We start from the raw sequence: 25,461 nt of genomic DNA on the forward strand, positions 1-25,461 counted from the left end.
AGTAAACTGTTTCTTAGGTGCTCTGTGTCCATTCCCTTCTCTTCCAATTAATAAGCAAATGTTTCTCCAGATACTCATTGTCCCCTTTTAGTTAGCAGCAATGCTATTGGGGGGTTAATTACTTACAGGTATCCGGACTCATCCCTGCTTGTGAATGTTTTAATAATGGTCACTGATCCAGGCCTAAGACAGACTGGGATGACATCTCACTGACCTCCTAGTGAGCAAAGTTATATATTACTAGCCAAATCAAGGTGAAACTGAGAACATTTGGTCCAAGATGGTAGGTTGGAAGTGTTCTCTCCAGTAGGAGTGCACAAAGTTGTAGCTCTTGCTATTTATTACAAGCAGCCATCTTGTGACCATGAAAGTACAATAAAATCAATACATGAAAAAGGGCAGAGGTGAGAAAATTAAAAACAATTGGTCTAGTTCCCTGATTTAACTGATTTCAAGCCTAAATATGGCTGGACGTTAAGTCATCCTATGTGTCAGTAAATCCATGAAATTGTTTAAGGCAGCAGAGTGTTGCTTCTTCTTGCTCCAAGTGTGTAATCTTGAGTCAACTCCATTATTTCACTAAGGGAAGTTATGTTCTTTACTTTGCATATGAGAACACACTGGGCTATTTACTTATGTGAATGACTAGTATAAAACTACAAGGATATTAAAATGTTTTTCAGATTTATTATGGGCAGTGTGCATTGCAAATATGCTTGTAGGAAAAATCTTATAGTGCAAAGGATGCTGTAAGAACCCTGTTTGCATTTGCTATTTTTAATTACTTTTAGTCTTTTTTTATGTGCTGCGTTTATTACATTTTAGAAATATGAGAATATGTATAAGAACAAAGTGTGCAGCATTCTAACAAGAATATAAACCTTTTTCATATTAATGAAAAGAAATTCTCATAACAGGGAGCATTGAAACATTATAATTTATTAACTGACAGAAAACTAACAATAAGCTTCTACTCAGTCTTACATGTTTGTATCGGGTATTTCTCCTTTGTGTGAAAGGAAGAAAGACTGAGCTAGGTGTGTTGATTATGGAAATAAAAAGATCATTGGTTATCTTCTATATCATATGCTCATTACTATAGGTTGGCCAGCTTAGGTCAGCCATCTAAGAAATAGTTACATCACTCTGTTGTTTGATGAACTCATGTAAATTTACAATGAGTCTTATTTTGCAGTACTTATTTTGAGTCAGAATATTTTTCCTCAAGGGGCACCTGAGTGGCTCAGTTGGTTGAGCAACCAACTTCAGCTCAGGTCATGATCTCATGGTCCATGAGTTTGAGCCCCATGTTGGGCTTTGTGCTGACAGCTCAGAGCCTGGAGCCTGCTTAGAGTTCTGTGTCTCCCTCTCTCTCTGCTCCTCCCCTGCTTTCTCTCACTCACTCTCTCTCTCAAAAAAAGAAATAAACAATAAAAAAATTTTAAAAATTAGAAAAAAGGAATATTTTTCCTCAAATAAGAAATATATTTATTTCCATCATCCTTTTCCAAATATTTTTAATATGATACCCTTTGCCTTCATTTCAACTTGTTTATAGAGATAGTACTACTTTTCCATAGCCTGTACTAATATAATAAATGTAAAGCAACCTTAACTTTATTTTTTATATGGTTGTCAATCTGAATTGTGCTATATATAAAATGCCACACTTATTTTGCTATTCAATATATAAAAAGCTAATACATCAATTAATCTGTCAAATGACCAACAACTAGTTTCCAACTGAAAAACACTATTTTGGGCACAGATGGTATGTATAAGAAATTTTAAGAAATATTAAGCTGGCCACAGACCATAATGACCTAGAGATTTAAATGTCAAGTAAATGGAGAATTTACAGGAACATTTAAAGTTTATTTATTGGATAAATTATAATTATAGTAAATATACTAATTTCATATCTGCCTATTTTTGTAACAAGATTAAATATATATATTGAACAAATTTAAAAGACACTACTAAATATTAAGATAGATCCTTATTGATTAGCTAAATCTTTGAAAATAGAAGAGCATATACACATGAGAAATAGAGTGCTAAAATATAATGCAGTAAAAACTGACAGAATTGAAAGAATAGACAAGTCAAAGTAATAGTCAGAAATTTCGACACATCATTCTTAATAATGGATAGAACAATTAGAAAATCAACAAGAATACAGTAGTCGTGATTAAAGTATCAACCATGTTGACCTAAGTATAGAATACTTCATCCAACAACAACTGAATACACATCCTTCACAAAAACATGTAGAATGTCTTCCAAGAGAGGTATTATACTCCATAAAACAAGCCTCCATAAATTACATAGGATTGCAATTATACAAAGAAATTTCTTGAACCGCACAAAATTAAATTAGAAATAAAATAGTCAAAGAAATTGCAAGGAGAATTAGAAAAATTCCAAACTGAAAATAAACAAAAACATGACATTAAAATTTATGGAATACAACTAGAGCAACAAAGAAAATTTTATAGTCTTAAATAAATATATCAGAAAAGAAAAAAAAAAGTCTATTGGACAACGATACAACACCAAAAGCCCAATTTGTAAATTGGGTTGAATAAAAATTTCAAATTTTTGTACTTCAAAAAACACATTTAAGAAAATTGAGGACAAGTCACAGACTGGTAATAATGTTGTCAATCAGATGTCTGAAAGGGACTTTTACCCAGAATATATAGAGACCATTTATAATTCAATAAAAAGTAAAAGAACCCAATTAAAATTTGGGCAAAAGAATTGAATAAAAATTTCACTAAGGATATAGGAATTAATAATAAACACATGAAAAGATGTTCAAGTTAATCATTAGAGAAATGCAAATTAAAACCACAGTGAGGTGCTACCATACAAACACTAGAACGACAATTCTATACAAGACAGAAAATGTTACATTTGCTAGGATATGAAAAAGATGTAACTCAACATAGGTGGTAAAGATATAAAATGGTATAGGCACTCTAGAAAATGATTTGGAAGTTGAATTAACAGTTTCTTTTTTCTTTTCTTTGTTTCTTTTTTTTCTTGTTGTTGTTAATGTTTATTTATTTTTGAGAGAAAGACAGAGTGTGAGCAGGGGAGGGGCTGAGAGAGAGGGAGACACAGAATCTGAAGCAGGCTGCAGGCTCTGAGCTGTGAGCACAGAGCCCAGCACGGGGCTCCAGTCCATGAAATGGGGAATTATGACCCAGCCAAAGCCAAATGCTTAACCGACTGAGTCACCCAGGTGCCACAAATTGGCAGCTTCTTAAATGTTAAACATAAAATGACCATACAACCTAGCAATTTGATTTCTACATTATCCTTCAAGAAAAACAAGAAAAATATCCATGCAGAGATTTGTAGCAGAATTTTTAGAGTAATTTTTTTTTGAATAGCCTAAAAGTGGAATCATTCCAAATGTCCATCAACTAATGAGTGGCTAAACAAAATATCATATAGCATATAAATGAAGTCAGTAGTAAAAAAGAATAAAATAGTAATACAAATTACATACAAACACTAATAAACACTGAAACATGAATGAACCTCAAAAACACTGTGCTGAGTGGAAGAAGATGCAAAAGAGAACATGTGATTCCACTTCTATGTGAAGTCCAGAACATGTCAATTTATAGAAGCATGGCATTGCTCCTCTGGGGCTGGAGGTGAGGTGAGAGTGGTTGCACATGTGTGTAAGTAGCTGCAAAAAGGGTCTTTTGAAGGGCTGAAAATGTTCTAAAACTGGATTGTGGTAATGACTGCACAACCCTCTAAGTTTAGTAAAACATCATTGAATGGTGCACTTGAAATGGATGAATTTTGTCATATGTGAAATATACTTCGATAAAGCTATAGAAAAGAGGAAGAGTTAAATTTAAGGAACTGCCTTTTAGTAGACAGAACTAGGTAATGCTATTAATTAATTATTTATTTTTAATATGAAATTTATTGTCAAATTGGTTTCCATACAACACCCAGTGCTCATCCCAAAAGGTGCCCTCCTCAATGCCCATCACCCATCCTCCCCTCCCTCCCACCCCCATCAACCCTCAGTTTATTCTCAGTTTTTAAGAGTCTCTTATGGTTTGGCTCCCTCCCTCTCTAACTTCTTTTTTTTTTTTCCTTCCCCTCCCATGGTCTTCTGTTAAGTTTCTCAGGATCCACATAAGAGTGAAAACATATGGTATCTGTCTTTCTCTGTATGACTTATTTCACTTAGCATAACACTCTCCAGTTCCATCCACGTTGCTACAAAATGCCATATTTCATTCTTTCTCATTGCCAAGTAGTATTCCATTGTATATATAAACCACAATTTCTTTATCCATTCATCAGTTGATGGACATTTAGGCTCTTTCCATAATTTGGCTATTGTTGAGAGTGCTGCTATAAACATTGGGGTACAAGTGCCCCTATGTATCAGCACTCCTGTATCCCTTGGGCAAATTCCTAGCAGTGCTATTGCTGGGTCATAGGGTAGGTCCTTTTTTAATTTTTTGAGGAACCTCCCACACTGTTTTCCAGAGCAGCTGCACCAGTTTGCATTCCCACCAACAGTGAAAGAGGGTTCCCGTTTCTCCACATCCTTGCCATCATCTATAGTCTCCTGATTTGTTCATTTTAGCCACTCTGATTGGTGTGAGGTGATATCTAGTGTGGTTCTGATTTGTATTTCCCTGATGAGGAGCAGCGTTGAGCATCTTTTCATGTGCCTGTTGCCCATCTGGATGTCTTCTTTAGAGAAGTGTCTATTCATGTTTTCTGCCCATTTCTTCACTGGATTATTTGTTTTTTGGGTGTGGAGTTTGGTGAGCTCTTTATAGATTTTGGATACTAGCCCTTTGTCCGATATGTCATTTGCAAATATCTTTTCCCATTCCGTTGGTTGCCTTTTAGTTTTGTTGGTTGTTTCCTTTGCTGTGCAGAAGCTTTTTATCTTTATGAGGTCCCAATAGTTCATTTTTGCTTTTAGTCTGAAGGGAGTTCTCTGTGCCTCTTGGATTTCAATGCCTTTTTCCTTCTCCATATCAGGCAAGTTCTCAGCTATGATTTGTTCAAGTACACCTTCAGCCTCTTTTCTCTCTCTTCTTCTTCTGGAATTCCCATGATACGAATATTCTCTCGTTTGATTGCATCACTTAGTTCTCTAATTCTCCCCTCATTCTCCTGGATTTTTTTTATCTCTCTTTTTCTCAGCTTCCTCTTTTTCCATAATTTTATCTTCTAATACAACTATTCTCTCCTCTGCCTCCTCAATCCGTGCTATGGCCGCCTGCATTTTATTTTGCACCTCATTTATAGCATTTTTTAGTTCCTCATGACTATTTCTTAGTTCCTTGATTTCTGTAGCAATAGATTCTCTGCTGTTCTCTATGCTCTTTTCAAGCCCAGCAATTAATTTTATGACTATTATTTTAAATTCATTTTCTGTTATATTGCTTAAATTGTTTTTGATCAATTCATTAGCTGTAGCTATTTCCTGGAGTTTCTTTTGAGGATAATTCTTCTGTTTTGTCATTTTGGGTAGTCCCTGCAGTGGCTCTAAACTGCAGGGCACTTCCTCTGTGCTGTCAGGAGTAACTTGTGTTGGTGGGCAGGCCACAGTCAGACCTGATGTCTGCCCCCAACCCACCGCTGGGGCCCCAGGCAGACTGGTGTGTACCTTATCTTCCCCTCTCCCAGGGGCAGGACTCCCTGTGGAGTGGTGTGGCCCCTGTCTGGGCTACTTGCACACTGCCAGGCTTGTGGTGCTGCTTCTATGGGATCTGGCTTATTAGTAGGGGTGGATCCGCAAGGTGCACAAGGGTGGGAGGGGCAGACTCAGCTCACTTCGCTGTAGGTGGTCCCCTGATGGAGGGGCCCTGCAGCACCGGGAGGGAGGCAGACCCCTTGGAGGGATGGATCCACAAAAGCACAGTGTTGGGCATTTGTGCAGTGCAAGCAAGTTTGGTGAGGGGAACTGGTTCCCTTTGGAATTTCAGCTGGGGGATGGGAGAGGGAGATCGCACTTCCCAGCGCCTATGTCCCCCACCGAGCTGAGCTGTCTTCCGGGACTCAACACTTCTCCCTCCCTGTGTCCTCTCACCCTCCCCACTCTCTGAGAGCAGAACTGTTGACTTTTAACATTACAGATGTTAATTGAGGTGGCTGTCAGAACTCACAGAGTCCAGCCCCTCTGCTTTCCAAACAAGACTTCGGGGGCTCTGTGGTAATGCTATTAACTTAATGGGAGATTTTAGTTCCTAATCTCTTAGCTAACTTTACTCCCCAATTGAAAAATCACTATGTAGATTTTTTTCATTTTAAATATAGAACAATAAAATTTTGAATATTAAAACTTACATCTATTAGTGTCTGGTATAATTTGTTTTAAAATCATTGGGATAGAAAATATCAGGTAGAAAATTCTAGAGTTTCACTCAAGTTAACCTAAAGATAAATAATTAAATAAGGAAATTTTGTTTGAATGATTTTCAAATATTAAAGGGATAAAAGCTTTCGGTGTTAAATGTTAAAAACTTCATGTAAGTCTGATAATTTATGTAACTTCTTACAGTCCCTCTTCTCTTACTAAAGCAAGATGATGAGAAGAGAATACAACTTACATGATACATTAAAAATATGGAAACACAAATAAAAGAATTAAATAATCACTCTTTTTTCAATTCACTGTTAAACAATCTTTTTGAAAATGTAGGGGTGCCTGGGTGGCTCAGTTGGTAAGTGCTGACTTCAGCTTGGGTCATGATCTCACAGTTCATGAGTTTAAGCCCTGCATTCGGCTCTATGCTGACCCCTCAGAGACTGGAACCTGCTTCAGATCCTCTCCCTGTCTCTCTGCCCCTCCTCTGCTTGTGCTCTGGCTCTCTCTCTCAAAAATAAAATAAGCATTAAAAAAATGTAATAAATAACTGGGGGATGCACATAGTTGTATGCTTGTAATAATTTATCCAGGTCTTTATTACAGAGGGTATTAAATGATTTTTGATTATTTTAAGTAAATTAATAATACTTCAGTACTTCACAGTTTGGGACAATGTTCCTAATTCACAACCTCATAGGATGTAAACTTCCAGTGCTTTTTTCAATAGTCTTTGCTTTATTTTCAGATTTCTGTCATTCTTTGATTTTCAGCCAGGTTTAAGATTAGATTACCTAAAAGATTGGAGAACTTTTTTTCTTTTTTTTTTTTTTGGTGAAGGGCTAGACAGCAAAGATTTCTGACTTCATGGATCTCTGATGCAACTATTTAACTCTGCCATTGATCATGGACAACATGTAAATGTGCACCCATGTATGTACTCCATTAAAATTTTATTTATGAAAATCAGTGGTAGATAAAGTCTAGCCTATGAGCTATACTCTGCAGAACATTGCATTAAATTTAAAACACAGTTAATAAGTAAAGAAACAGTAACAAACAAAAGTTTTATTTTTTTAATGCCAAACTATGGCAAAGTAATACGACCCCTCACCAGGTGTCCTAAACAGTGAGGAGGTGGTATTAATTTTCCATATATATATATATGGAATATATATATATCATATATATATATATATATGGAATATATATATATCATATATATATATATATGGAATATATATATATATATCATATATATATATATGGATCATATATATATATATGGATCATATATATATATATGGATCATATATATATATATATATCATATATATATATATGGAATATATATATATGATATATATATATATATGATATATATATATAATTATTTGGCAAATTTGAAGCATCTGAGAAGCACATTTAAGCTCTGAAAGAAAAAGAAGGGAGAACAAAATATACCTTACAGAAATGTTGAGGAAAGGACATCTTTAATGCTCCTTCACAGGACTTAATGGAGTTAAGATCATTGACCATAGAAAACTATCTAGCTGCTATTACTGCTACTGTTGCTATTATTATTTAAAATGTCTATTTATTTATTTTTAAGAGAGAGATAGAGCAAGCGGGGGAGGGTTAGAGAGAGAGGGAAACAGAGAATTCCAAACAGACTCTGCAGGGTCAGTGCAGAGCCCAACAGGGGGCTCAAACCCATAAACCTAGAGATCATGAACTGAGCTGAAGTTAGACATTTAAGTGACTAAGACACCCAGGTGCTCTCCCTTACTTTTCCTGTTATGAATGGATTAGCGAATTTGATCATGGAATGACCCAAACATCACAATAAAGACCTCCCCAGACCTTGTGCTCAGAAAGGAAGAAATAGAATTATCTCTATTTTGCAGATGACATGATTCAATATGTAGACATCCCTAGAAATTCCACAATAAAACTGCAAAAACTAATAAACAAATTCTGTGATGGCTAATTCACATATCAAAGAGATACATAGATAGATGATAGATAGATAGATAGGTAGTTAATCTCTTATTGGTTCTCTTTCTCTGGAAAATCCTGACTAATACAGTGAGTCTCTTGTATTTCTGCATATCTTCTAGGCAGAAGCACTGACAGTTTTTGTTCTGAGTTCCTTTTTCAAGAATTACAAATAGCAGCAAAATATACAATTAGTACCTCCATCTGGAACAGCAGAGGACAGATTTGTTTACTATCTAGTATAACATAATTGCTCCAGTGTAATAACGATCATTTGCCCAGCTACAGGGTAAAGAGCATCTTAATTTACAGACCTATATAAAAGATTCGGGCTTCCTCTCCTATAACACAATCCACTCCATGTACAGTATTCACTTTATGATTACAGGATCATCACATCATCCTGGGGAAATGAAGACTCAGAAAACCAGAGCAAGAAAATAATGGTCCTCTGACTACTGCTATTTCTATAAGTAATAAACTGTGCTTTGTCACTGACACAGGGATCTCCTACATTCTCTCAGCATCCATGATATCTGCAAGGCTAACTTGTTAGTTTGAAAATAGTGTAAAAATCTCAAATGTTTCATAGTTCTTGATATGACCACCTATGCCTTATAGTTTTTATAATTGAACACAGCACATCATTTTATGCTATTGTAGATAATTTTTAAAAATTTTTTTCTTAAGTTTATTTATTTACTTTGAGAGAGAGGGAGAGATCACAAGTGGGAGAGGGAGGGAGGGGGAGAGAGAGAGAGAGAGAGAGAGAGAGAGAGAGAGAGAATCCCAATCGAGTGTGGGACTCGAACTCACAAACCATGATATCATGACTTGAGCCGAAATCAAGAGTCAGACGCTTAACAGACTGAGCCACCCAGGCACTCCCTATTGCAGATAAAATTAGGTTATATTTAGGCTAAAGTCCTAAAATAACAATAAGTAAAAACAGAATATCATGTCCTCTGAAAATAATGAAGACATCTAATTTAAATGAGAAAATGGTCTCATAGAATGCATTGTTGAGGAAGTGTGATATGCATAATTTTTATTCTATACTTGTAAAGTGTATCCAAATATCTCAAATAAAACACAATTAGAGAAGCCAAATGAAATTTTCCCCAAGCAGAAGTTGAGCATATTAGAAGGTCAAAATGGTTGTTATGCACTTGGATAAAATGTCTACTTTTTCTTTGTAGTTGGGAAATGTGAGGATAAACCTTTCATGAAATGTTCTTGTAATATAAAGTATTAGTTACTGTTTTCTGTAGAGAGTTCCATTGCTCTATTGTGCCTCTGACAGAGTTCCTTTAATTTGATAAATGTGTTTGTGTTTAATGCAAAATAGTTAAACTACCTGAAATCCTTTATCCTCTGAGCTGTTCTGAATTTACAGAGGCTTCTAAAAAAATACTGCTTGAGGCTGGGAACATTATGAATATTTCAGTGGAACTGAAGCTGTCAAAATATATGGGGGGAATGCTTGTTGGATATGTAGAATAAATGAATGGATCTATGACAATTGAAAATTATAACGCACCCTTCTAAACAGATTTGTTCTGTTTTGGAGACTTTACTGGGGAATGGAAATGGCAGGGCTACAGTAAGTTTGGGAAATAACAGCGAATTAAAGTTACTAAATGAATTCAGTAACATATGGTGAATAGAAAGAATATTAAACTTGAAAATATAAATACTAATATCTGTATAATATTGTGAATTATGGCTGGTAGAGGGAAAATGGCTCCGTCTATTTTGTATTCATGTTGCATATTTAACCCCATGATTAGGTAGAAATAAGGAGAAAAACTTTATGTGGTATAAAATGAGAGTTCTAGCAGGTATCCATTGATCTTTGAATTCAACATTTATTTAGCACCTACTTTGTGCCAGCCACTGAGGGATTATAGACCATTATTAGCACTGGAGATTCAAAGAAGAGTATGACCTAAGGATATACAGGGCATGAAGGACAGGTAAAGGACGGTTAAGTATCCTCTGTGTGATACATACTAGATAACATTAAGCTTATATTGCTTAGAAGACACGCTGAAGATGGCTCCGACCAAGGCTGTCGTAAGAGGGATCTCCTGAACTGAGCTTCCAGGACAGGTAGGACCCACACAGCACAGCGTAGTAGAAGGGAGGGGCAAGTGTATAGGCAGAGAAAAAAGCAAAGACATAATCCAAACTGGGATCTGCAATTAGTTACTCGTGATTATACTAGAGAATACAAATGACAATAAAGTAAACCTTGATCCAAACCTTGCTTCTGACACTGAATTAGTTACTCGGCTTTATCTGGTGTCCCATGTCTTTTCTGAAAAATAATGTGGGTAAATCAGTTCTTTAACATTTTTTCCAAGTCCAATTATTTACGATTCTTAAAAAAAAGAAGTTTGCTTGGAATACAACTATGGCCCAAAAGCCTGCCCCTAAAATGCTGTTAAGGTGCGATTGTTATCTTTGAAGTTAAAAACACACACACAAAATTTTAAGGTTGGTGTACATAATCTAATCAGCTTTCCCATATCTTTATTTGATTTTCGCCCTGAAGCCAGGACCTCATGTTATCCAGGAACCACTCTGTGAAGCCTCATTTGGATATACTTGCTGAAAGTGGGATCTCTACATCTTTAATCCTCTTATTTTCTCCTGCCCACCAAAAGAATATCTGTTCTATTGCTTATATCGATATTGAGTAATATGACACATTAATTCATAATCATTAAGTATACCAATTATATTGAAGAGTCTACCTTTACAACTGTATTTTGCAAGGGATTCCTAGAATAAACTATGGTTTAAGCCAGGTTGATACATTGTTAATAGTGGAGTGAGGTCATAATAATAGATGGTAGGAAAAAGATTGAAAATGTCAGAGGTTTTTAATGGCCCTCAATAAACATGCCACAAAAACATCCTTCTCTCTACCTATATCATAAGACAAGTTCTGATGTTTTCAACATTTGAAAGCTGCAGACATAACTCTATGGGGTTTGAGTTCAAACACAAGAATAAGAGATTCGAACATGCCAAAGAATCAAAAGACTGGGTTTGTGTTGTCTCTCACATTTACCACGTGTGTGTCCCTGCAATGGACTGAATGTTTGTGTCTTCTTAAATTCTTATATTGAAACCCTGTTCCCAGTGTGGTGGTTATTTGGAGGTGAGGAGTCTTGGGAGATAAGGTCATGAGGATGCATGGGATCAGAGCCCTTGTAAGAGTCCAAATTGCTATTTCACCCTCTTCCTGCCATTTGAGGAGATGCTGAGAAGTCAGAGTCCTGCAACCTGGAAGAAGCCTTTGACCAGAACCTGAGCATCATGCTGGCATCCTGATCCTGATCTCATACCTCCAGCCTCTAGAACAGGAGAAATAATCTTCTTTTGTTTATCAGCTTCCTAGTTTCTGGTATTTTGTGAGAGCAGCCTGAACTAAGATAGTCCTTAGGGAATTCACTCTTCCTTCCAGATTATGTTTCTTCTTTCCTTACAGTATAAAATATGTCTTTACTTCTATTATAATAAATCAAGAAATACATCTGGAAGCTCATTATAAAGTTTATAGAAAAATGTAAATACAACTTATCTTCTATTTAATTTTTATTTATATTTTAGTTAATATACAGAGCAATATTGGTTTCAGAAATAGATTATGTAATAACAGAAAAATATATCCAATGATGTAAAAAACACTGAATGAAGGACTATGGTTGAGAAGCTATTATGCCTCTCCCTCTATCCCAGAGTCTTTCCTGGGAGAAGTGTGCTTTGAATGATGAGATGGGCTGTAACCTAGTTAAGGGCAGAAGAATCTGCCAGATTCTGTCACAAGGACAGAAAAGGTAAGAAAAGATAAGTTGGGAGGAGTTGGTTTAAAAAAAATAAATAAGTACTGCCTCTAGTGAGGAGTAGTACATATGGGAAGTGGTAGAAAGTGAGCAGTGGGTGACAGTGATAACATCAAAAGACAGATACTGGACTTTGAAGGTCATGTAAGACAGTCATTAAGAGGATATTCTGGGGAAAAGCTGATTGATTGGCTATTTAAAAGGGATACATGAATTGATGAGCAACTAGTATTTTTCAGCTGCCCAATGTTAGAGTACTATAAATCATGAAATTGCATGATTATGTCATCTGCATCCAACTTTTTCTAGAAGAACATGTGTGACATCACACTTCTGATCTCCTCCTACAAGATTCATTTGACATACTTGTTTAGGACATATAAATAGTCACAAAGGAGCTAAGGAAAAGGGAATGAGCCATTGCTGTACACATACTACAAAGCTTTAGTTAACTGAAAATTCTTTGGTAACTTGAGGACCACTCCTTCTCTGATGTTCTCAAGATATCTATTTACCCTTTCAAAACCCACAACATTAAAATGAGTCCAACATCTTTTAGGCCTTTCTGTGTTCTGGAGGCAATAAATACCTCATTTTTATAAATTTGCATCCATTTATGTCATTACTCACAACTCAGCGCATGTTGAATGGGACTTTTATAAAAAGCTTATGGAATCTGTCCAAACTGCAAAACAACAGACACTGTCATTAATGTCCAGAAGAAACTTTTTCACTACAGGGGATTTAATAACGTTCTTTCATGCATTTCAGAGGCTCTGGATCACCCATCAGGACCATATGTATTTCATTGACGTCTGATGCAAAAAATTGCCCTCCTCAACCTCACAATGTATGCCATTAAAATGCCAACTGCTGATCATATACTCTGATCTCCTAGAAACAGAGTCTCCCACAGGCCCTGAGCCTGTAGCCTTCCATACCCAGATGTCAATTGTGTCTTAGTTTACGGAACCAGAACCTTGCAAGCTTGGCAAAACCACAGAGGCCTTCTTGCCTAGAGGGAAAATGTATCTACAAGACACAGTGAAACCTAGTCCCTCTGGTGTGTCATACCCATAATAGGAGGTGGCCTTTCCTATCTTCAGTCCCTTGACAAATGTGTTGCTGGAGGAGGCCACCCCTCTTCTTGACCCCTTGGCTATCTGGGAAGCCTCTTGTGAACAACAAAGTGAAATTACATTACATGTGATCTAGGTGGGCCTTCCTAGAGAGCAACTGCTTTTCATCCCTTAACTGGGATGCTCCTAATAAAGGATGGGGCTCAAGGATTAGCCCAATTGCCTAAACTTCCGGCATCTATCTTAGCACAGGATGCCCTGGAAAACAGTAGGACCCCTCTGATAATTCTTACAGACTCTCTGACCATTGCCATTGGTCTACCTGAAAGATCTAGCCACTGGAAGTGGCAACAATTTTACACCCAAGGTTTCCTCCTTTAGGGCAAAGAACTATAGAGTCTCTTGCCTCACAGATTTTGAAAATATAAATCAAAGGCACCCAAGTTTCCACACATACTAAATCCCTAAGTCCTAACCAGGATTCTTCTTATTCCTTTCAGACTTTAGTCGTTCCTGATAATGACCAAAGCATTCATCTTGCTTCACAATGCTGGGCTTTTGAACAAGCCCTTGAGTGGATGGGAACTTCAAATCATGCAAGCTCTGGCCCTTATGAATAAATAAACTCTCACCCCAGCTGCTAACCACCATAAAGCCACGCCATCAGCCTCCATGGGTACTCTGGACACCAGCTGAGCCTATATGCACTTTTTTGGACCTGTTCTGGAGACTTCCCTGCACTATCCCTCCAAAATTTCATTATAGGAGCACTAAACCTTTCATACCTCTTTGGTGAATGTGTGGTGTCATAAGTCTGAATGAAATTTGGGTCAGGTGGCCCATCTCTCCTCTGTGGAATGGCAGAAATAGCTTATTTGCAGTTTTCAGCCTCCCTTGCAAAAAGATTGTCCCAGGTGGCTATCTCTGAAATGAAATGACTTGTATAACTTTGAGATGTAAGCAACTAGTTCCTGACATTACTCTCCTCATTTTACTTTGCTCTACAACCATGGGGCTGCATTTTACACAGCTGGCTTAACCATATTTAAGACTTAGGAAGGACATCTGAGCTGCATCAGACTATAAAAAGTGAGAAATAAACTATAAAATAAACTTATAGCTAATCCATAGAGATTTGTTTGTCTGTTAGAGCAGCTAGAGTAGATTACACTAATATACAAGGTGATGGTATTTCTAGATTCATCCATTATTTTTCATATATTCTCCCTTTACCACATATTTGGACCAGCCTAAATGTTATTTCAGCCCTTTATATTGTCTGAACAGATAATCACTTTGCTGTTGTGCCGAGGAAATTTCTCAAAGGCCTTCTACTAACAGCCATTGTGTGTGAATTTCCTTGCTGAATACCTTTTGTTCCAGAATTAGTCTTGTAGCTTTGGAGGATGAAAACTGATATCTGGTAGCTGAGATCCAGTACTTAGTTGTGGCATGACCTTAGTGTCTGACCTTATGTAAAGGTGATAATATGATATATAATATATAGTATCTATAAGATAAATGAGATAGTATATATAAATAATATGTTTATATACACAGGGTTTTATATGAGATAAATACACAGTGTCTACTGTTGATTTCAGGAACATTGACATTGCATTGCCCTTCATTATTGTTACTATCATTGTTATTTTTCCTTGTTCTTAATTAACCCATGATCTAGAATACCTTGGCAATAAAGGATTTACCCGAGGAACCAAATAATCTGCTAAGAAGGTCTTGATTGAATGGGATGTGGCTTTATCCAGCTAAAATGGTGACTAAATTGAAGGAGAGGAAGCTTTTAATTTGGATTTCATGCCTTGTGGACAGGGTCGCAGTCAGTCTGAATTCAACATGACAGCACTAGGTGGGAGTGAGGATGGAGTGCTACAAAAACTCTAAGAGGTTCAGATGGAGAAGTATTAAAAGATAGTAGTTTTTACCACCTAGACTATAATTTCAATTGACATCTGTAGCTTTTCATTTTAAAGTTTATCTATTTATATTTGGAAGTGGAGAAGGGCAGAAAGAGAGGGAGAGAAAGAGAATCCTAAGTAGGCTCCACACTGCCAGCACAGAGCCCCATATGGGGCTCGAACTCACAAACTGTGAGATCATGACCTGAACTGAAATGAAAAGTCAGACACTTAATTGACTGAGTCACCCATGCGCCTGATATCTGTAGCCTTTATTTGTATTTCCACATTGTTTCTTGTAATTATGTGATTTACTTCTACTACTAGTACTACTACTATCATTATCTTCTATTTACAGAAAAGCCAGATGAAGCTCAGACAAGTTATGTGACATAGGTAAATTTCCTTAACTAGTGAAAAATGGAGCTGAGTCTTCTGACCCAAGAAGCAGTACCTCTCCTCTTGGCCATTCTGTCCTCTTGGGGGAAAAAATCTCCTTCAACGTTTTGCTCATGTGTTTTGTGTGACATCTAAAAGATGAATCCATTTTATTTAGAAAAGAATAATTTTACAACACTTGGCTCTATTGCACCTTTGTCTGCAACAGAATGGTAAATATATAGTAAAATCAGCATGCAAGCATGGGATTGAAATGGCAGGCTTACAGTCAAATTTCATTGGAGAGTGTATTAAGCTCAAGATAACAGATATAAGGAAGAGGGAATCAATGACTTCTTCCTCAAAATGTTTGACATGGGTGGCCTACTCTGTGATTTGGCTTTCCAATGTTGGGTATTTTATTTTTCAGATAGATGAATCAAGTTCTGCAGTGCAGGAAGGTTTCTGTGTGGCTTGAGGTAATAAGAGATGAAAATATTGTTCTGTGTGTGGTGTGCAGCACTGAATGTGAAGTTACTTGTTATTCTGTCAGACATGAGGTGCCTGGGTACAACGATATGGTGGAGGCTAAAGAGGCATTGGATTTTATTTATGAGGACAATTAACACAATGGGTCTTTTTTTGCCAGCCTGTTGTGTAGATAAATTAAGTAACTCTTCTCCTGCACAGACAAGTCATATAGGGACATCATCATAAGCTTAATGTTAGAACCAGTCTACTCAACTAGATGTCATTTTTCCATTTCTTCCTCTTAATATCCTCATTATCAGTGAAACCACATCTTCCTGTGGAGATTTCTTGCTGATGAAAACATCAGCTGATAGGTTTAGAAAACAAGGATTTCTATTAACTAAAACAAAATAAATGCCAACTAACCTATTACCATGATCCTCTGAAACTATTCTGTCAATTCCTCCTTAACGGAAATTGTCAGTAATATGAATGAGAAAACAGAAGCAAGTAGTAATTTATAATTACCAGTGTCGGGTGATGAGGGGCACTCCAATGTGTGATTCTGAAGATGCTCTTTACTGAAGCAGCATGAAGACTTCAGTAACATTATCTTTTATAGACCAATTACACACAGGATGAGGAGGTGGGACAAAAGAGTGAATTTATAATGAGAATCTCACATATATTTTGCCATGAATCAGGGGAGAGGCTTTAAAGGTGGAGTTGAGTCCAGAATAAAAATGTGAATAAAGTTTGTCACTATACTTTGAATCCAATATAGGACAACTAGTTTACTTAAATGATTGTTCTTACTTTTAATATAATAATATGAAGACTGTGGTTGATGGAAGAATAATGCTTTTCCTTGGGTCAAAATTATACTCAGTGCCAGCCATGCAGAAACACAACCATATTGCTAGATATCTGGTTTTCCTAAGTAAATCATAAATATATAAGTTTATGCAAAATTCTCTTAACCAATATATTTATGATGGAGTTGAAAGAAAAAAAGGAATATGGAAGGAGGGAAGGAAGGGAGGAAGGAAGGAAGGAAGGAAGGAAGGAAGGAAGGAAGGAAGGAAAAAAGGAAGAAAACTAGTAAGGAGGGAAAGAAGAAAGATAAAAATTCTTCTTGTCCAGTTTTGGACTCCAAGCTTCCATTTTGCCACCTCTGCTGGGCTTAGTGTCCTAGATTTTTATTTTTCCAAATAAAACACATATATATTTTCACAAATAATATACTCTCAAAGATTTCTGAGAGGCAGAAAAGTTATAATTTTCTGGGGTGCAAATTTGAAACACAGATGTGAAAATCTGTATTAGGAAGTAAGTTGCTCAGTTCACAGTTAAACCAGGTATACAGCAATGAACCATTTGTTATCGCTACTTGTTTGAACATATAGAAAAACTCCCTTGAGGTTATTTAATTTTTATTCTGCATGTAAAATACTCTGAAAATAAGTTTAACATGTAGCCATCAAATAAATTTATGCCAGAAAATATGTAATAGTGTGAAATTTGTTAATTTGTATATTTATGAATGGCTCTGAATATACACATTATGAAAGTCACAATTCTAAATGATCACACTCCCTAAAATATCATTAGGGTAATAAAAGTTTATGGTGGTTAGAGAGTGTGAAAGAAGAGCAATGTCAAGATTATGAGAAATACCCATTAATTTAAAAACAATTTTACTAATGTAGAACATGGGAATCATGTATGTAACTGATAATCTTAATGAAACTTCAGAACATTCTTAGGCTATTATTTAGTGTATGGTCTAGGATCTTCCATTGTACCATCCCTACATATATGCTGTATTCCATTTTGGGCTTTTATGGTCAACTGAGGACCACAGTATTGTCATACACATACACACCACAACAGATCATATGACTCAAGGGTGATATTTCTGAAAAAAGTCCTATTCCAGGTTGTTATAAATCAAATTAAAAAAAAAACAACAACTAAGAGTTACCTTCTGAAAACGTATTTACTGGATTGCCTGTTTAAATCCATGATGGATATTAGTAAGGTGGGGTTTAGGAGCTCAGAATCTAATTGTAGACTCCAGATGTACAGTCCAAAACAATTCGAGGACAAGACAGAAAGTGGTGAATTAGTACTCACTTGTTTCAAGGGGAAAAAAAGATCCATGTGACTTGAATAATCAGCAGCGCTTTCATGGAGGACACTAGGCTAGGTCAAATTTTAGAAGATGAGTAGAATTTTAGTGAATAGAAAGAAGCAGAAAAAGCCATGAATAAAAATAGCCTACTCTGTATCCCATGGAATGAACACCATTCAGAGAATAGGAATGTTTTTGGAACATGATCTAGGCATTAATTTACCTCAGTGTAAATCACAGGTTTTCTTGGATAATGAGCCACCAAATGATAAGGACAGTTAATTTTCATCATTTAGAAATTGGCACATGCCTATAAGGGCACACTTTGGATAATTAGAAGAAAAAAGTGTATATCCTGGCATTGTATAGTATGGTGTATATATCATTCAGCGTTCTCCAAATAAAGAGAATCAATGGGATATATATGTGTGATATACATTAATATATATGGGGATATATATTAAGAGATTAATTTCAAGGAATTGATTCTGCAATTCTTGGAGCTAGCAAGTTTGAAGCACATAGGGCAAGTAAGTCCAAAATCTTTAGGATAGGTCAGTAGGCTGGAAATTCAGTCAAGAACTGACGCTAGTTTTCATGCAGTACTTCTTGTCCAGGAAAAGTGTTTTCACTCTTAAGGCATTTCAACCGGTTGGCTGAAAACCTCTACATTAGCAAAGGAATCTCCTTTACATAAAGTCAATTCATTGTAGATATGAAGCTTATCAACAAAATACTTTCAGGGCACCTGGGTGGCTCAGTCAGTTAAGCATCTGACTCTTGATTTCAGCTCAGGTCATTATCTCAGGTCATGATCTCATGGTTCATGGGATCAAGCCCTACATTGGGCTCTGTGCTAACAGCATAGAGGCTGCTTGGGATTCTCTCTCTCTGCCTTAACCCTGCTTGTGTTCTCTCTCAAAATAAATAAACATTAAACAACAACAACAACAATAACAAAATACTTTCAGAACATTACCTAGATTAGTGTTTGTTTAAATAACTGGGTAATATAGCTTTGCCAAGTGAATCCTTAAAATTAACCATTACAGCAAATATTCAGGACCCAGATTCTGGAATAAGACTTCATTGAACTGAATGTAGATTCAACAAGTATGTGAAATTGAGTTTCTCAGACTCCGTTTACAATTTTGTCTTGAATATAAGATGATAATAGGGAAACTCATATCATGAGGAGGTTTTGAATGTAAAAATGTTAATGTAAATGTGTTAATCTATACTAACACTGGAACAGTGTCTGGTGCATAAATATTATTGCTAAACTTTAGCTATTGCTATGACGAGTATGTTCACAATCCTATGTAGGGATAACTTCATATCAACAGAATGTGATACGGAATGCCTTGTTTTCATACCTTTACCACTTTATGACCTTAGCAGAAAGTATTAATGGTATGGGGAAAACAAAACAACTATGGATATAGATAAATGGAGAATTAATGTACTTTATTTTTAATTAAAAAATCCCTCTCTGTATTTTAAGAAAACTTTACATCAAGTTATTGTTTGTTTATTCAGTTAGCTAGTTAATTAATTAATTGAGCTCTGGAGCCTTTAGTTATAATGATGATTTATGATCCACAAAGGAACGGTAGCCAAATATATGAAAACATCTGCACTTGAACCATCTGTTTATGCTTAAGTACCAGTTGTTAAACACGTCAGAAATTTACATTTATTTTAATTGTCTTAATATTTATAATTAGCCAATCCACAAAGCTGCAGTTAACCAAAAGAACAAATATATTTGAAAGTAACTTTTTAAAAAGTGAAAATGTTCATGAGTCATTAGCATTTAAAATTTTAGAATTTTGAGAATAATTCCCTAGCAGAATATGAGATAAGAAATGGAAATTCATCTGAACACTAAAGCTTTGTGATTGATTATGAGAACTTAAATTCTGTTTGAAGGAAAGATCCTTTAAATATCAATAGCCATAAAATCATCAGAAATTTGCAATTTGAAATATGTTGATAGATATCCTACAAAAGAGAGAGAGAGAGATCCTGCATTCTACACTCCTAGATAAGAGGTTTAAGAGCCATCAACATAGTAAATAAAGAACTTGAGAATTCCTGTAGTAAAGAAAGAACACAGTTTTAAACCTCATATTTACAAAGCACATTTCACCACAGAGTGTCTCACATTCACTGTAAGATTCTAGTTCATTGATCCATAAGGTTTGGTGGAGATTAAAGATCCAATGAAGACTGTTTCTGTTTTAAACAAGCCTCCCAGGTAAATGTCCTGTTCTTTGAAATTTGAGAAACATACAACTACACCATGAAACAGGAAGTAGGAAAGCAGGAGCTATGAAAAAGAAACATATTGGGGCATCTGGGTGGCTCAGGTGGTTAAGCCTCTGACTCTTGATTTCAACTCAGGTCATAATCTCATGGTTCTTGAGTTTGAGTCCCATGTCAGGCTCCACACAGACAGCATGGAGCCTGCCTGGGATTCTCTGTCTCCCTCTTTCAATACCCCTTCCCTGCTCATGCTCTATCTCGATCTCTCTCAAAATAAATAAATAAACATTAAAAAAAAGAAACTTATTAGATAATATCTGTTGGGTTGACATCATAGAGGAGAAAGAAAACTAACTCTCCACATCAAACAATTTTATAGTCTTCCAGCAGATTTACTATCTAAGTATATTATGCAATCCATGTGTAAGTGTTGCTTCAATTTAGCAATTAATTTATTTGAGTTATGGAGATATCCTAATTAATCTATAAATTGCCTAAAAAGAGCTGATTATCAGGTATAACCCTAGTATGCCTCTCTGAAAAGATCCACAATTGTAACAGTATAATGCAGGCATAGTCCATCTGTTACTGGTTTTCCTTTTGCATTTTGGGCACATATAAAGTTTGATTGCATTACTCTTCAAGGTTTTAATTTGTAATCTTCCAAACCATTTCCAGACAAGATGTTTGAATGACAATTTTCTTTCACTTTATTCTATTATTGTCTGTGTATATACATAGCTGTGTATGCATGCAAACACATATTTATTTATTTATATATATATGTATATTTATATATATATATATATATATATACACATACATACATACAAAGTCTTTGTACATATATATACATATATGTAAAGTCTTTGTACGTTGTGTATATAAATATATATATGTAAAGTCTTTGTATGTTATGTGTGTATATATACATACTCACAACCTACAAAGACTGATTAGGATAAAGACTGAGTCAGGTCTACATAATTTAAAAATCCTACATAATATGTATATATACAATAGTATATATACATAAGTTAAAAAAAGGTAATTATATAAGGTGTCAGATGTGTTAACTAACTTACTGTGTAATCATTTTGTAACATATATGTGTATATTCAAATTATCACGTTGTATACCTTAAGCTTATACAATTATATATTAATCATATCTCAATAAAGTTAGAGAAAAAAAGAAAAAAAAACAGGCATAGAAGTTAAGGTATGTCCACATGCTCAAGGCCTAAGACTGAAGAAGGATGTTGAAGTTCTTTGCATTTAATCATTTAGGAAGAAGAAGGAGGTAGTGGGCTTGATGGGTAGGAGAAAGGATATCCATTAAACACAATGAGTGGCACAGTTTTATGATATATATATTTTTAAAGGTTAAACCATAGAGGCTTAAAACACAGGTAGTTTGACACAATTAAGTGACATTACAGTCAGGCAAGAACCTCAGCTATCACATAGGCTAATCTCTTTAACGTCCATTTGAGAAAAGAAATACAGAGAGGTTGAAATATAACCTGCCTTTCTGGGGAGAATATCTGAATGTCCATATTTGATATATCTATTTGATTTTATTTTAGACAAAAATAGCCACTGAGTTGATTTTCTCTTCTCTGATTTATACCCTAAAAATTTTTCTTAATTTTTTCCCATTTTCCCTTTTATTCTGGCTTTACTTGTCATACCCACCTCTAGATACAAGAAAGTCAAAATTTTGGCACATGAGGATGGAATAAGCAGAATTGTGGCTTTTGAGAATATTTTACTTTCACAGGGCAGGTAGCACATAAACAATAATTGAAGTAGAAGGTAGTAGGCCCATAGGAATTTTATAGAAAGTGTTCTGAATATACAAGTGACTGACTATTGATTTATCTATAGAGTTGAGGTGATATCTGAGCTGAATATCAGATGATGAGTGGAGTATATAGGAGATAATAAGGAATGCACAGTGGTGGGAAGTAAGAAGATATTGACCAGGAAGTCCTGTACCTTGAACAGCCAGAGTGTGAGACTGAGGAACCAGTGCAGGGGGAGACTTTAACTGGAGGATACCAAAGAATCTGGCCCTGTTAACTTTGTTGAAATTTATTCTGTCAGTGATAAGAAACTTTAAGAGATTAAAATTTTTTTTTGCCACAAATTACTATATTTGATAAATGTAAGAGATTACAAGGGCAGACTTTTGGATTCATAGTTAACAACATGGAGGGTACATGCTTTGAATAAATGCAGGGAATAATGCAGAGTTCCACTTCAATTGATTCGTTGTATGTATATTATATTTTAGATAAACGATGACTGTAGAAGTTTTTGAAAATCTAAATTTAAAATTAGTTACTTGTATGTGTTAACTCTCCTGTAATATATAAAAATTTAAAATGCATTAATTTACTGTTTTGCAATATAAAATAAAAATCAGAATTGTAATGATCATAACATTTCTTTCTTAGATGTGTCATATAGATTGTAATTATTCTCACATATTTCATATCATTGTATACTCCATAATGCTTAAGATATAAAATTCATTCTATAACTCAATAAACGAAAGAATTTTATTATTAACATAACACATGGCATTGACTTCGGACTTATACTAATCAGAAACACTGATTTTGTTCTTAATAAAAGGTCTACAGTGCCACAGGTTAGATTAAGATGAGCAAAACAAGACAATATTCCTTCTTTATGCTACTGAAATGCTTGTACACATTTATGTCATTCATTTCTTTATAAATCTGTTACTAAAAATCCTCTAAATGCCTTTTTTTCTGAAAACTTTTAATTAGAACTAATTGTTGTCCTCTTTAGGATTTTGTGACAATTTATTATTTGCAGTGATTTTTAGTGGATATTTTTCCAACTATTGTACAAAAGATTTCAAAGTGCTATACTTAGGGTGCCTGGATAACTCACTTGGGTGAGCATCCAACTCTTGGTTTCAGATCAGGTCATGATCCCAGGGTTGTGGGAATGAGCCCGGGCTCAGGCTCTGTACTAAGCATGGAGGCTGCTTAAGATTCTTTCCCTCCCTCCTCTGCTCCTCTCCCCTGCTTGCACTCCCTCTCTCTCACTCTCCCTAAAACTTAAAAAAAAGTGATATTCTCACATATAATTTAGGTTTATTAGAACAGTACAGCCAGGTCATTTTCACTGTCCTTTGCCTATCTCTTCTGCCTGCTTATTCCTCAGAACAAAGAGCTTTGTCAATTTAAAGTTACAAGTAAGGCTGACCAAGTCTGAAAGCCTTGTAATTAGTTATAATTAGCTTTGCAGGAGGGAGCATGAATTAGTACAGTATAGTTAATGGTCTCCATGTGGATACTTAACAAGAGTCGAAGGACTTATCCCAATTATAAATTAAGATCTTTAGAAAAATGAGTATATGTGAAGGTGACCATGTGCACTTATATAATATTCTGAATCTTTGTCTTTTATGTAAGTTCATCCCTGAGAAGTAAGTTTTTAATGGGTAGAAAAACTACTGATAGAATCTTTTTAAAATTATAGCCACTATGTAACTATATAAATTATGAAGTATGGACATGAAATATGCCATATGATTAATTAGTACCTAATTTTAGACTCCTACTCAAGGTCAGGTTATATTTACAGATAATAGATTCTCTTACAGATAAAGGTTCTCTTGACATACAGTTCTGAAGGATATTTTCAGTCTTCTTTATTATTTTTTTTTTCTTTTTTTTCTTTTTTTTATTTATTTTTTTTCTTTTATTAATTTTTCATCCCAAAAGGTGCCCTCCTCAATACCCATCACCCACCCTGCCCTCCCTCCCACCCCCCATCAACCCTCAGTTTGTTCTCAGTTTTTAACAGTCTCTTATGCTTTGGCTCTCTCCCACTCTAACCTCTTTTTTTTTTTTTTTTCCTTCCCCTCCCCCATGGGTTTCTGTTATGTTTCTCAGGATCCACATAAGAGTGAAACCATATGGTATCTGTCTTTCTCTGTATGGCTTATTTCACTTAGCATCACACTCTCCAGTTCCATCCATGTTGCTACAAAAGGCCATATTTCATTTTTTCTCATTGCCACGTAGTATTCCATTGTGTATATAAACCACAATTTCTTTATCCATTCATCAGTTGATGGACATTTAGGCTCTTTCCATAATTTGGCTATTGTTGAGAGTGCCGCTATAAACATTGGGGTACAGGTGCCCCTATGCATCAGTACTCCTGTATCCCTTGGATAAATTCCTAGCAGTGCTATTGCTGGGTCATAGGGTAGGTCTATTTTTAATTTTCTGAGGAACCTCCACACTGCTTTCCAGAGCGGCTGCACCAATTTGCATTCCCACCAACAGTGCAAGAGGGTTCCTGTTTCTCCACATCCTCTCCAGCATCTATAGTCTCCTGATTTCTTCATTTTGGCCACTCTGACTGGCGTGAGGTGGTATCTGAGTGTGGTTTTGATTTGTATTTCCCTGATAAGGAGCGACGTTGAACATCTTTTCATGTGCCTGTTGGCCATCCGGATGTCTTCTTTAGAGAAGTGTCTATTCATGTTTTCTGCCCATTTCTTCACTGGGTTATTTGTTTTTCGGGTGTGGAGTTTGATGAGCTCTTTATAGATTTTGGATACTAGCCCTTTGTCCGATGTGTCATTTGCAAATATCTTTTCCCATTCCGTTGGTTGCCTTTTAGTTTTGTTGGTTGTTTCCTTTGCTGTGCAGAAGCTTTTTATCTTCATAAGGTCCCAGTAATTCACTTTTGCTTTTAATTCCCTTGCCTTTGGGGATGTGCCGAGTAAGAGATTGCTACGGCTGAGGTCAGAGAGGTCTTTTCCTGCTTTCTCCTCTAAGGTTTTGATGGTTTCCTGTCTCACATTCAGGTCCTTTATCCATTTTGAGTTTCTTTTTGTGAATGGTGTGAGAAAGTGGTCTAGTTTCAACCTTCTGCATGTTGCTGTCCAGTTCTCCCAGCACCATTTGTTAAAGAGACTGTCTTTTTTCCATTGGATG

The sequence above is a fragment of the Panthera pardus genome, unplaced genomic scaffold (assembly GCF_024362965.1).
Source record: "Panthera pardus isolate Hobbes unplaced genomic scaffold, ASM2436296v1 HiC_scaffold_2, whole genome shotgun sequence".
Lineage (NCBI taxonomy): Eukaryota > Metazoa > Chordata > Mammalia > Carnivora > Felidae > Panthera > Panthera pardus.